The sequence below is a fragment of the Pinus tabuliformis genome, chromosome 4_1 (assembly GCF_031772625.1).
Source record: "Pinus tabuliformis cultivar Carrire ecotype Pingquan chromosome 4_1, CPIR1, whole genome shotgun sequence".
NCBI classification, from domain to species: Eukaryota; Viridiplantae; Streptophyta; class Pinopsida; order Pinales; family Pinaceae; genus Pinus; species Pinus tabuliformis.
In genome coordinates, this window is record NC_142303.1 from 850,683,695 (window position 1) to 850,699,234 (window position 15,540).

Consider the following 15,540-nt stretch of genomic DNA (forward strand, 5'->3'; position numbering starts at 1 on the left):
TAGTGCATTCCACCATCGTGGCATCTACTACAGTGACTCCATCCCTCATAGCGGCTTCACACTGTTCTCTGACCTCTGGTGGATTTGAAGGCTGTGACTTCAAATCAAGCTCTGTATCTCCAGGTTCAACTCAAACTAAACCTTGGCCATTTTGGTTTTCACATCACGCACACCTACAACCAACTTCCAAATCTTGGCCTCCAATGGTGCTTCTTCTGGGATGTGTAGTTCTGGAACTTTTCTACACGCTTCGACTATCACAACTGTAGTGTGCTCGTTCTGATCCTAAGCCTTTTTCCATGCTATTATCACCGTTGTTTTCTCAATGAACATATATTCATTGTTGACTTTCTGCTCGTTGATCAACTTCATCACGCACTGAGCTCAGGCCCTGATCTGTGAATCACTCCTACTTGCATTGTATGAAGGAATTTTCTAGGGAGTGCAACCAAGATCATACCAATGTTCCTCAAAGCGTTGACAGTGGCCTTGTCAGCATTCTCCTCCACGCTTAAGGCTCCATTAGGTAATGCGACTGCTTGGAGATCCAAGGATTGAACCAACTCTATTGCTTGAGTTGTCCCCGATGCCAAACTAGTTGATGTCGCACTGCCATGTCCTGTGCTTGCCTGGAGTCTAGTTGTTTGGATCTACATCTTATGTAGACTCGGTTGTATAGCACTCAATGTATGCTTTTGTTGCTACTCAAACTACTGCAGCAGTTCTACTATCGTATCCCTTACCTTGTCACCAATATCTTCCAAGTCGCCCTTCGTCAAGGTGATAGGGTCTAGCGATGACTTGGAGGCCTTGGTATTTTTCTGCAGTCCTTATTTTTCATGCTCCCTATACCACTTTATCCAGAGGGGAGTGCTTTCCTGATCCCCACCACCCTATTCTGACCGCTCTTCTTCCTCTGTTTGTGGCAACAGAGATTTCTGACTCCTATCAAAGCCACACTCCTCCTAATATGCTTGTTCTTTTGCGATGCGCTCCACTTCTGCTCGAGCCTTCTCCTAGTCTCCTTTTTTCTTTTTTTAGACAACAACTGAAACTTTAGTCGAGCCATTTCCTTTTTCTGTTTCTCCGTGGGCTTGCTAGTCCTAGCGGCCAAATCGAATGTTGTGTGCCAATCTCTTGGCCAATGCTTCAGGACCTCTGCAATGGCATCATCCATAGGGAAGTATGGTAAATCATACCATTTCTGATTTGGGTCCTTTCGCGCCTGGATGTAGACATGGTGGAAGTCCGCCTTCAAATTTGCATACTAAGATAGCTGATCAAAAACTATTGGTAACAACTGTGACTTTTTGTTCATGGTTGCGAGGATGCTTGCCTCCATCAGCATCAAAAATACTTTACTTTCTCGGACATTCTCAACGCCCTTGGTAGCCCATAAAATGCAAATTTTTCTGCTTCTGGAAAATCTATCTCAATCAGAGGCAATTGGCTATCCTTCGACAACTCCCATGTGACCAACACAATTGAAAGTAAGAGCCATGAGTAATGAAACATCTTGCTATGGTCCTGTGCCTCCCTACATTTCGTGAGGAACTCGTTGCACAGGTAGCATGCCCAGTTGAACTGTACACCTTCCGTGCACTGAACCACTAGTGAAACCACTAATGTCGGTACCTCATCTGCACAACACTTTTGCTTCATCTTACCAGCCAAAATTTGGGTGGCCACCTTCACTACGAGGTTCATAATGCTCGAAAAGGAATACCCGCATGACTTCTTTACAAGTTTGAACTTGTCCTTCATCTTCTCGACGAGGTCACACTCGCTCGTGTTTCTGCCAAATTCCTTGGCCGAATTCAACCCAGAATGAGGTAACAATGTGATCTGATGGATCATCATATTAGTTATTGGTATCAAATCACTCAACCATAAAAACCTATCATGCAGAAGACACAATAGTTGTTTAATCACTATCAAATTTATTGGGGCATGGTGGTAATGCGGCAACCACAGTAGATTCAAAAATCTTGCCTTGTTCACGCCACGAATCCATTCCACCGGCAATAGCGCGGTGACACCAAATTCCTTGTAGAACACCATTTTCATAAAAGTATCGGTAGCTAGGTGGGGAAACTACTAAATGTCCCCCAGGTCCCAATTTCAGGAACTGTCCCTCATCTAGGTCCCCCAGGACTTTCACCTTTCCCTTGTGTTGGCTTGTTGGGACCTGACCTAGGTTCGATGTTAATTATCCAAACAAATCCCTATACTACTGGCCCTTTTGGCAACAGTCCGCAGAGCGCAGACTGAGGTCTCACCTGAACTAGTATGGGGGAGTGCTGGAACTAGGTTTCCGCACCCTTGAGATGTCTGAGGGTTTGATTCGGTCCAACTGTTTAGTCCCTTCACGCAGGTTACTTCGCATCCTTCCCTGACCTTCATGCCCTGATATGATTGCCTTTGTACAACCCTAACCTGGGGTTGTGGGGCTTCCGCGCTACTGGAGCAGTGCTCTGCACTATTTCCCTAAGTTGCACCTGGGATCTTACCTATCTTCCTTCACCAGTTAGTTATCTTCATGTAAATAGAAGCCTTGTGTTATAATTATTTATACAACACACACATATAAGTTCACGTGGAAATTAGAAAATACACTTGAAATTTATACCCAATAATACATTAAACAGGAAAATATACACAGAAATATGGTAAACTTCTCTTTATTAATTCTTCCAACAGTTATAGACTCGACCTGCCCTGCACACTCAGATGCAGGGGTTCGGGCACTCAACTGTGGACTACTAGGCTTCTGCGCACTCAGCTGCAGAGCCTTCTCCTACTCTATGACCCAAGGACACACTTTTCACTTCGAATCAATATCTTAGACTTATCATGCTTCTATTCTTCTTGCTATATCCTCTCTTCTACACTTAGAGCCTCACTCTATTTATAAAATCCCATGGTATGTGGACCATGGGTAGGTCTATCAAGCCGACATTACATTACAAAACCAAGGGCGGACAACCATGTGACTCTATTATGACTTTGCGCTCCGCGCCCACAATTCGTGGAGCTTTTACAAAGGATTTGGTCAAAAATTGGGCGTGAAGCCCCAAAACATGCCTTGGGGGATTCCATGCCCAAAATTCCAACAACACAAACATCGTGACTCACCCTTGAGTCACTCTATCGGTGTGGAGATCTTCGCACAGAGTCCCTCCAACTCTGCTCAAACTACTACAAGGTCGGTAGCGCACTGAGCAGCTACCTACTGGATCTCCTGTACGCGTTGTTCCAAGACTGCGGTGTCGGAACTTCTTCCCTGCAACTGTGCCTGTGTCCCCTTCATTTGTGTGAGCTTGCCTTCAATTGCTGCTATGATGGTGAAGGACTCATCGATCCAAGGCTAAACGTGCGCCTTGAGGGCTGCTTCTTTGTGCCATGATGCGTGCACCTATTCTTTCAATGCTTTGGCCTGTTGCATTCATGCAAGCCTTTGAGTGAGGGCCACCATCTGTGTAGTTCCTTTGATGTTGTCATACTGCTACTGGAGTTCACGCACCTCTGTCTCTAAGCGCTGGATGTTGGGGTCCTCCTGCAGGTTCATGAGGACCTCAAATGACTCCTCCAACATTCTGGTGCAGTCCCTCATTGCACTTCCGATCTCGTCTAGTCCCATTCTAATAGCGCTGGCATGCTGTTCTCTTACTTCTGAAGGGGTGGACGGCTGCACCTTCAACCACAGCTCTACAATTTGAAGGTTCAACTCTAGCTGAACCTTAGTCATTTCTTCTCACACCTCACATACACCTGCTGCTATCCTGTGGATGCGTGCCTCTGCTGGTGTATTTGCTGGGATGGCTAACTCAGGGACGCTTTGACAAGCTTCGTCCAGCATCTATACCAACTGCCGATTTTGCGACACCACTTCATCGCGCTACAAGCTCAATTATTCCATGTTGATCTTTTGCTCGCCTAGTACGCGACTCTCCCTAGGCCGCAGTTCTACAGTAATCCCATCCTACAGAATGTATAACGTCTCCCATAGGAGTGTAGCCATGTTGATTCCGAGACCCTTTAGTGCACTAATTGTAGGCCTGTCGGCCTCATTTTATGTCACTAGTGCCTCTTCCTACAACACTATTGTATTTTTCAACCGAGTGCGCAACATCTACTCTACTACAGTTGTCACTATGGCGAGGCTGGTCGAAAGGGCACCAGCCTGAGGAGTGCACACCTGCAACACCTACAACCACACTCTGAGGGCCCCGAACACAATTTGGTTCTCTTGCGCAAAATTTTAGAGGGCCTTGGAGGTGACATCACACACTGTCTTGCCAATGTCATGCAGATCACCCTCAGTAAGGGTGATTGGGTCAATAGACAACTTTGATGCCTTAACCTTCCTGCGTGGCCCTGTCCGCTCGCTCGGGCGCTGACACTTTAGCTATGTTGATGCGGTTTGTGGGTCTTCTCCTCCCTCCTCTTCCTCTAATTCCTTCTGATGCGAAGGTGACTTTTGGCCCTCACACGCCTTCTCGAATGCCTCTTGCATTGCTGCTACTACTACTGCTGCGGCCTTTTTTTGTTCAATTGTTTTCTATGTAGTGACCCATGCCTCCTGCACTTCTACCGCCGTTGCCTCCTTCCTTCTCTTCTCTGCCAACTACGCCATGCGCAGTTTGGCCTCCTCTTTCTTCCTTTGCACCGCAGACTTCTCCATTGCCACAATGTCTGGAGTGCGCCACTTTGGAGGCCATGTCTCCAGTACATCAAAGACTACATCGTCCATGGCTACAAAGGGTAGCTCTCTTCATTGCTTGGCCGAGTGCTTGCGCACTCTGATGTATACGCTATGGAGGTCTGCTTTAAACTCTGCAAAAGATTGTAGGCTATTGTAGCAGTTGGTGATAACTGCGTCTTGCAGTTAATCCTCATCCTGAGGTTCATTTCCATGAACACCCAGAATATCTTGTTGTCACGGATCCGTTTTGCATCCTTCATGGCCCAGAGTGAAGCGTACTTCGCAGCCTCCGACAAATCTCTATCAATTGTGGGGAACTGACTATCCTATGGTAATTCCCCTGCCACGAGCACTATGGATAGTAGAATCCATGCTGGAACGTTTTGCCTTGTTCTTGGGCCTCGCAATAATTCTCTAAGAATTCCTTGCAAATGAACTTGAACCAGTTAAATTGGACCCCTCCGCACATTGCTCAGTAAGTGCTACCACTGGCATGGGTACCTCGTCCGCGCGACACTTTCACATAACCTTACCGGCCAGTATTTGGCTCGCCACTCTTACTACTTTGTTGTTGATGCTGGATATGGCGTAGCCCCTTTTCTTCTTCTCCAATTTATATTTCTTCTTCATGGCCTCCGTAATGGCTAAGTCACTGCTTTTCCATTTTGAGATATCTGCGAGGTCCTCCCCTTTGCATGGGAGCCGGGTAATGTTGTGAATCAAGTGTTCCATGATGGGGATGAGCTCCTCAAGCCACAAACACCGACCATGCACTAGCCAGAGCAGCTGCCTGATGAAAAAAATTCTTATTGAGGCACGATGGAAATGTGGCACCCAAAGCAGGTTTAGTAACCCTGCATTTTCCACTCTGAACAACCACTTTCGTGGCTCTAATTTAGTAATCCCCGCCATGGTGTTCTACTTAGGCTTCATGAGTTGCATGGTCTCTAGGTGAAGGAACTTCTCATGGTCAGCGAGATCCCAATCTTCAAATTTTAAGCTAGGCACCCATCCCAGGTGCATGCGACAAAAAATGATGTCGTCTGGGAGGAGCGAGATCTAGAGAGAGCTCTTTCTCTCGTCAACATCCTTGGGCACTTTAGCCTTCCCCTTCTATAGGGGGATATAGGCGGGTATCTTTGTTGGAGGGTGTGTAGGCTTAGTTTCCTCCTCCATGCCTTCGTCCTCGTCTTCTTCGATGATAAGGCCCTCCAGGTCTTCCTCCTCCTCGTTGGTTTCTACGTTAGCAACTTTTCCCTACTCCTCCATTGTCAGCTTGGTGCATAGCAGGTTTCACGGGGACACCCGTATGGGATCCATCAACTGTTTGTACTTCTTTCGTCTTGGCGTGCACGATGATTTAGGGATTTCTTCCACAATTCCTACGCCTTCAAGGGCATCCCCTATAGTCAAGGCCTGCGTGGCCCCTTCGGCGGTCATATCTGTGATTTCCATAACTTCCTCAGATGCTACCATCGTGTCTGACTAGAAATCTATCGCTTGCATACTAAGGGGCTCAATCAACGTTCTGCATAGGTCAAACAGGGATCTGCTCAGGCTATGCGGGGTATATAATAGCTCAATTCTCAAATGACCAAGTGTTGTTTGTTGGGTAACTCTTTGTATTTTATAGTGCATTTTGAATTTGAATTCGACCGTCCCCCCCAAATCTAGTTCATTAATTCTCTCTTAGTGGCAGATTTTTTCAAATCTTGCCCATAAATCGCATCTTAGATGCCTACCGCCCGCTCCATTTGGTCTCAATTTGAGCATCACATCATGAATAGTGATTTCAACAGTCACTTTCTAGTCATCTTGCATGGTAGTGCAGCCCCCCTTGCGTGGTCGCGGACCTTGTGACTCTTTGCTTCTGCGCGCAGCTCCAACATCGCACAACTCCCGAGCAGAATAGTTTATAGTCCTGCACCTCCTTTCAACTACCTGGAGCACTAAGATTGTGCTTCCCTCAGCTAGTTAGGTGGTTGCGCCACCTGTATATGATTTCCTCTGGTCATCCATCACTCTTCCTAGAAAATACCGACCTTTTATCGTTATTGGCGGCATCGCACACTTTATCATCTAGAGCGCACCACCCTAGTTGATCCACTTAGTAATATGTGGTCCAAGCCAAGGCATCAAACTGATTAATTTGTGGCAATAGTCCTCAAACTTGTTAGCGTGATTGTGTGCACCCTGTTCTATCACCCTGGTCTTCTTATCGAGAAAATCATCATTTATCTTGTCCTCCAGCTTCTTCCTTAATCACACCCTTTCTTCCTCAAGTTCTTGGAGCCTAAAATTTCCCTGTTGGATTTCTCCCTTAGGTCGCAAGCATTTTGCTTCATTCAGTTGTGCGATCCCTTCTTCCAAGGTTTCGCAAACCGTTGTATCTACCAGTGCTGCCATGCGTGGACTAGGCATTTTATGTTCCATGGGGATTATAGTGTTCATGCCATACTCCAACCTCGGAGGTGCCTGTGCCGCCAGTTTCTTGCACGTGATCCTATAAGCCCATAGAACCGCTGGTACGCATAGGTCCCAGTCAGTCCGTTGCGCATTATGGACCTTGTTCAGTGCTTCACATACTTCGTTAAAGGCTTCTGCATGGATAACCTTCTGCACACTTGGTCTTTCCATACTCTGTGGTTCCAACCAAAGGGATTGTTAGCGCCACTGTGTCACCCGTACATTCTTACTAACCGTGTCTCCTAATGCAAAGACTATGTGCATCTGCGCAGGTTTCGTACCATATGCCTGTATCCATCTAGACAGGTGGACACATGGACCGTTTCATCCGAAAATCTTGTCTGTTAATCACATCTAAGGCTTCCCAAACCACATGCGCATCATCCTCCTGCATTCGCGCCAATCCTCAAAACTTCTTTGGTGCGTACCCCACCACCTCACGAGCGTAGCGCGCAACACCCATTTCAAAGCTTTGAAACGTTGCTGTTATGGCACCTCACTTTCAAATATGTTCAGGAATTCATCTACTTCACTTAACCCATCATACGTAGGCAGATCCCTTACCTCCGTTGATATGCAGCGCAATGATCTCATCATCGTGTTACAGTTCAACGTGTTTACTTCATGTAAATGGTTCTGTCATCATTCTATCTCTTCATCAGAATCCAATGTGCAGGAGCTTTCGCACTCCCATGAGATTTGTCCATCCGTTATTGGATTCACCCAGTCTTTTTCTCACGCAGTTATCTTGTAGATCTAATCCAAATCATCGTTGTAATTGTAGTCGCGCACTGGATCTATGTAGCACTATCCTTCTACAGGGTCTAAAGGTACAACTACGTGCAAAGACTTCTTCTCAAAAATCATCTTGAGCTTCTTCAGATTTATCACCCATTTATGTCAATGGCCCAATCTATTCCTAATAGCGTGGGGTAGGGATTGTTGTCATCAACAATCTCTATCACTTCGAAATTTGCTAGCGCGCTTGCTCCTCTGATATCTACTGTGATTCCTTGCAATCTCCCCATAGTTAGGATCTTTTTGTGGTTCGCCATTTGTAGTTGGATAGGAGACCATTACAACGTAGGCCTTCCCATGCACTCCCATGTCTGCGTCAGCGAGACATTTGCATCTAATCCTAGATCTAGAATCACTTGGTCCATCTCATATTCCCCAATCTACGCAATTAGTCTCATCTCCCTTCCCATTCGTGTCGTGTGCTTTCCGAGCTTCTCGACTACACGTGGTTCTCCTTGCGCGGTCTAAGCGCATCTATTTATGAGTTCCTGTATCCCCTTTACAACCTTATTGTCGTGCAGTAGCTTCATGCATGTTTCCAAGAACGTTGTGAGCATCGATGGGTCCATTTATGGCTCTAGTCTGTCTTTACTTCCTGAAGTGGAGGCATCAACGAAGCTCCTCTTGGCTACCATCAAGGTCTCCTTAGCATGCTCCAAATCAAACTCTTGTTCCTTCGTTGGAGCCTTGTGAGCCCAAGTATTTTCTTCGCACTGCTTGCCTTTGTCATCCCCTGTCGTAATTCCACTTTGGAGCACAATATTCATGTTAGGGTCTTCCTCGCGCGGCTTAGACCTCATCATTTGCAAGTTCTTGGTCAAGGGAGATAGGAGTTCTCCTTTATCACGCAACCTTGCTATCAGGGTGGGACAATCCTCTGTCTCATGATCAAATGAAAATTACAATACAAGCATGATGGTCGTGTTGGATTTGTACAATCACGGCATAATGTCCTAGCCCTCCACAATTGTAACATATCAGCTGTCTGCGACCTCATCCGTGCCCCTGAAATCCAATTCACACCATTCCTGCGTTCTATTCAAGGGGCCACGTTTCGTCCTGTACTTTATAGGTAGGAATTCGATCCATCATCAGATCATAACTTCTATAGGTGCTCTCATCATGGCGTACTGATCTACAGAAATTACAGAACAATTGTTGCGAATTCTACGTGTACTTTTGTAGTAAGTGGCAATTGTCTATAGCATGCTTTCCTCCTATCTGACAAATCACGCATCATAATGCAGGTGCCGTGCTTGGTCCTGCTTGTGCCTTGAGTCTCAATGGCATTGGTACTCCTCCCGCGAGGCAATTCACGAACACTGAGCAGTGGTCTTTGTCATGTTCCAGACCCTTGCACTTTATGCACCATACCTCATCGCGCACTTCTAGGCGAGCTGTCTTGTTTAGTTTCAAACTCTACATCTCAAGACACAAGTTTTTAAACTGCGCATGAATCTTCTAAACTTCTAGGTTGGGCTCCTGTATCGAAGTCTCGTGCAATCTCATTGCAACCTCCAAGGCCTCGGCCTAAGTTGTTAGCCTCTGTTGTGACAGCGCGTTCCTTAGATGCGGTGTTAACAATGCTATAAATCATTCGCGATGTTTTCCATACGTCAACATCATGTTAGCTTCGTGAGTTTTACACTTCAGTCTCTGATCAAACTCACAAGGGGTCTCAACTGATAGCATTGTGATTTCCTTGAACCCAATGATTGATTGCGCCTCTGACTTTGGCCTGCTAAATTCTTTGTTTAGATCAATTTCAATATCTACGATCCCCATATTCAAATTGTCATTGGAATGCTTAATTTACTAGGTTAGTGCGTTATCTTGAAGAGTGCTAACCAACGTTGCTTTCTTTATATTTTCATCCATGACTCCCTACACTTCCCATACAACTTTTATTATGAACCAAAACTAGTTTAGATCTTCATTCCCTACTCCCTTGAACACTGGAAACTTTATCGCACTCGTCATATTGATTCGTGGTGGTGGCGGATATGGTATGGGCGAAGATGATGGAACTAGCGATGGTGTGGGTGGGGGTGGTATGTGGAATTTTCTACCTTATCAAATTGATCACACTTCTTGGTGAGACCTTCACGAGCTCTTCTTCGCCCCCTCGCTAAGGTGAAATCAAGGGGCTAGTTTCTAGTTTTGTACTACCTTCGTTTCTATAGATTCTCCCACTTCGCATAGCCCCAAACATCAATTTATTTGCATAACCCATTTTTCACACAGTAGAATTTTAATCCAAGTGTTCAAATATTTAGGGTACTTACCTCACAGCCCTTCGAGGAGTTGGTGTTCCGCCTCGCTATAGCTAACTGAAGTATCTACCACAAACTTGGTGATGAATCCTCCTATAATTTGATCGAGCTAGTGATCAACAACTTGTGCACTCTTATCTTCTAATGCTTCTAATCTACGCACCAATTCTGGAGTCCAGACAATAGGTCTGTCGAACCTACACCTTCCCTGGCTATCTGCTAGCTTCACAATCCACTCGTATAACTCAGTAGTGAAATATGAGAATAAAATGTTGTGGATCTCTGTGTATAAGTAGCAGTCTAACCACTCTTCTTTTGATAGTTGTGGGTTCCCGTTCTCCCGCACCGTGAACTCGTGAATCTTTCTATCCAACCAATCTTCAATTCCTTTCTTTGTCGGATTCTAGTGATACGACATCAGACATCTCTATGTAGATCTCGGTACCAGCAATGGAACCATTTGTTGGCTTGTTGGGGCCTAACCTAGGTTCAGAGTTAATTAGCCAAAAAAATCCCTATACTACTGGCCCTTTTGGCAACAGCCTGTGGAGCATGGACGAAGGTCTCACCCGAAGTAGTATGGGGGGTGCTGGAACCAAGTTTCCGAATCCTTGAGATGTTTGAGGATTTTATTCAGTCTAATAGTATAGTCCCTTTGCGCAAGTTACTTCATGCCCTTACATGACCTTTTCACCCTAATATACTTGCCTTTGCGCATCACTAACCATGGGTTGTGGGGCTTCCGCGCTACTAGAGCAGCGCTCTGCACTATTTCCCTAAGTTTCACCTGGGATCTTACCTATCTTCCTTCACCAGTTAGTTATCTTTGCATAAATAGAAGCATTGTGTTATAATTATTTACACAACACACACATATAAGTTCACATAACAATTAGACAATATACTTGCAATTTATACCCAATAATACATTAAATAGGAAAATATACACAGAAATATGCTAAACTTCTCTTTATTATTTCTTCCAATGGTTACAAACTCGAACTGCCCTGCGCACTTAGCTGCAAACTACTAGGCATCTGTGCACTCAGCTACAGAGCCTTCTCCTACTCTACGACCCTAAGACACACTTTTCACTTTGACTCAATCTCTTAGACTTATCATGATTCTATTCTTCTTGCTATATCCTCTCTTCTACACTTAGAGCCTCACTCTATTTATACAATCCCATGGTCTGCAAACCATGGGTAGGTCTATTAAGCTAACATTACATTACAAAACTGATGGCAGACAACCTCGTGACTCTATTATGACTTCGCGCTTCGCACCCACAATTCGCGGAGTTTTTACAAAGGATTTGGTTAAAACTTGGGCTTTAAGCCCCAAAACATGCCTTGGGGGGATTCCATGCCCAACACCTGGCATGGAGGGATGTACTCTGGAAGCTTGGAAATGGGGTCTAGCCCCTCAATATCAATGTCTTCCATGCCCACCTCAGCCTCCAAGTCTACCACTTTTCCTTTCTCCTGTGTGGTGGGATTTTCTTTTCTCTGAGCCTATGTCGCTAGATGTTTCCTTGGTGACTCGTGCACTAGTAGCATCTTCTTCTATTTATCCTTCTTCAGCTTGGGGACCTCTCTTGCCAATGTAGGCTTTGACCTAGGTGACCTCGATGACTTAGGCACTGCTACGGGAACCTCCATACTTACGACCTCAGGGGAAGCTCCCTCAGAGGCAATGGACCCTCCAACACTTTCAATTTTTGTGGGACCTGGTCCTAACATGATTTAACAAATAAGTTTGTGGTCTGACTCAGGATACTAATTGAACACGGGGCTATAGAGAAACTCCTCAAAGAACGCTTTGTTCATGCACAACAGACAACACAACTCAAAAATTATCAAAATGAAAAGTGTTTCTTATTGGATGACCATCTGTAATTTATAGGCAAATTTGAATTCAAATTCGACTGTTCCCCTCAAAATCTGCTCATAAATGTTATATTGGTGGTATATGTTCAACGATATCACTATTAAATTCAGCCTTAAATGTCGCCCCCCCACCTCCTCTTAGTTGTTTTCTCACTATCAAGTCATGAACAGTGATAGTAATGGTCACTTCTTAGCTGCACTGCATGGTTTCTACTTCTATAGCGCAACTCCCTTTGCACTTCTACTAATATTGCGACACTCTTTTGTTCTGCACAAACCTCTTGTCGCATAGCTCTACAACCTGGGTAGTGTAGTTTATAGTCCCATGCCTCCTTGTAGCTGCCTAGAGCACTAAGACTGTGCATACATCATATACTCATCTCGACAGATACCCGGTGTATGGCTTCAATCGTCTGCCATTTACCTTTCCCAAAAATGGATCTCCATTGAGTTTCACCAGCTGACCTACCCCACCATCAGTAATCTCCTTGATCACATATGGCCCCAGCCAATGCATCTGAAATTTTCTTGGAAACTTATCAAAATTGTTGTCATATAATAAAACTAAATCGTTTACCTTGAAGGTGCATAGTTTGATGTGCCAATCGTGCCATGCCTTTTCGCTCTCCTTCTAAACTTGTTGATGGAATGCCGCCAAAAATCTATCTTCCTCAAGTTCTGTTAGTTGTGCGAACCGCTCTTCCAGGGCTCCGCGGTCTGCCATTCTTGTGAACACCACTATGCATATACTAGGCACAATGTACTCCATCGACATAACATCTTCTATGCCATAAACTAGCTTGAAAGGTGTCTGTCTAGTCAGCTTCTTACAAGTAGTTCTATAAGCCCATAGCACTGCTGGTACGCGCACATCCCAATCTTTCCTTCGCGCATTGTAAACCTTTGTCAGTGTGTTCTCCAATATCTTATTAAATGCTTCAACCATCCCATTAGCCTGAGGGTGATACAGTGTGCTCCTCTAATGATAAAATTTGAATTCCTCTGTCAGCGCGTTAATCATTTCATTAAGGAAATGTGTACCGCAACCACTCATCAAAATATTTGGGCAACCGAACCTAGTCAGTTCATATTCAAATAGGAACTTCACCGATGTTGCCCCTGTACAGTCCTTCATGGGTTGTGCCTCCACCCATATGGTCAAATACTCAGTTGCGGTAATGATATACCGAGCACCCATCTTCTTTCTTGGAGGCTGAATCGGTCCTACAAAATCAATCGCCCATTTCTGAAATGGCTGCAACGATAGTTGCATATTCAAAGGCAGCTCATCCCTTCGCGATGGACTGCCGATTCTCTGACATGCATCGCATTCCCTACAATATGCTTTGGAGTCCTTATGCAATGTTGGCCACCACAATCCAATGCGTAAAATCTTCTGCGTTGTTGATTTTCCTGCATAATGGCTTGCCGCAACTCCTCCATGAGCTTCAACTAGGATACTGCTTTGTTCAAAATCAGGCATAGAGCGCCACAGTATCTCATCTGACCCCATTTTATACAAATGATCTGCCATGATAGAAAAGTATGTTGTGCGCACCACCAATTCCTTCTTTTGTTGACTAGTGTACCCTTCTATAGCCGTTCTTGTAGTCAAGAAATGTATAATGTCTGCAAAGTGATTGTCTATAATGTGCATCACAAAGAGCTATGTTTCTAGCAGCCTCTCCTCTAAATTGGTAGGCTCCTATCCTGTTTCAATGTGCGACAAGTGATCCGGCCCTGCATTAAATCATCCTAGCTTTAGAATTACTTTGAAATCATATTCTTGGAATAACAGTAGCCATCTTCATATTTCCCCCCCAGTAAAGGCTTGTTGACCAGGTGCTTTAATGCAGAATGGTCTCTAGAAATCTTAAAGTGTCCACCTAGCAAGTAGTGTCTGAACTCCTGGAGCATGTACACCATAGCCAAACCTTCGTGCTCTATGGTCGATTAATTCTTCTCAGCCTTAGACAACTTCCTACTTGCAGACTCTATACAATGATCTAACCCCCCCCCACCGACCTATGTTAGCACTGCTCCTAGCGCAATACATGACGCATCCACATGCACATAAAATTCCTTCTTCCAATCCACGAAGACTAGGATCGGCGTTGTGACCATCTTTTCTTTTAACACATCCAAGCTCCACTAACATTCTTCATTCCAATAAAATTTAGCATTCTTGTTCAATAGCTCTTCCATCGGCGCAGTAATCTGAGCATAACTCTTGATAAAATTTCGATAGTAACCAGTATGACCTAGTTTTGCGTGCAACTGTTTAACACTCCTTGCCACCTCGAGATTGATAATAACTGTGATCTTAGTAGGGTCCACCATTAATCCTTGTATGCATACCACATGACCCAAAAAGATTCTGAAAGGAACACAGAACAAACATTTCTTCAAATTTAGCACAATTTGATACCTCCGTCATGTATCCAACATCAAGTGTAGACTACCCACATGGCACTTTGCAAGCCCAAACACCATCCAATCATCAAAGTATACCTCCAAAAACTTGTGAATGAATTCCTTGAACACCGCAAAGACTACACGCGAAAAGGTCGTCAGTGCATTCTTAAGTCCAAAACACATTACAGTATACTAGAAACATCCCCACTCAATCATGAAGGTTGTCTTACTCCTATCTTCAGGTACGATCTTGATCTGATGGTACCCAAAGAACCCATTAGTGAATGAATAGGCCTCCTGCCCGCCAACATTATCCAACACTTCATCGGTGAATGTAATTGGAAAGGGATCATGCATGTAGGCGTCATTCAACTTTGTGAGATCTACTCATATCCTTATTTCATCCTTCCGCTTCTTTTCCTGAACCACCATTGGGCTTACCCAATCAGATTCTTCTATCGGTTCAATAATACCTGCTGCAAGAATTTTATCCAACTCTAAGCAGACCTTTTGTTTATACTTTCGATTGAGGTGATAAGGCCTTTGCTTGATCGGCTTTGCATCTGGCTTCAATGTAATTTCCATTACGCCCAAGTCCACTATTATCCCTTTCAAGTCGGAAAAATTTGTAGGGAACGAATCCCGGTATTTGCGGAGCAACTCAGCGACCTTATCCACCATAGCATCATCCTAGTAGTCCCCAATATTTGCAAATTCGGCGTAGCATCTGTGCCAATGTTCACTTGTCTAGTCTTTAGTGGCACAATGATATCTAGATTCTCTATTTGTGATCCTTCAACTTCACGGTGGCCTTCCATCTCTGGGATACTAATGTTCATTGGATCCTCGTCTTCTTCTTTAGTGGTCACATTGTAGTACTCCAGTGCATGGCGTGGCTAGGTGGTCCAATGTGGTTGAATCAAATCTAAAGGATCATGTGGTATCCGAAAGATCGCTACCTTGACCTCCTACAACTCCTCATTAATACATTCAA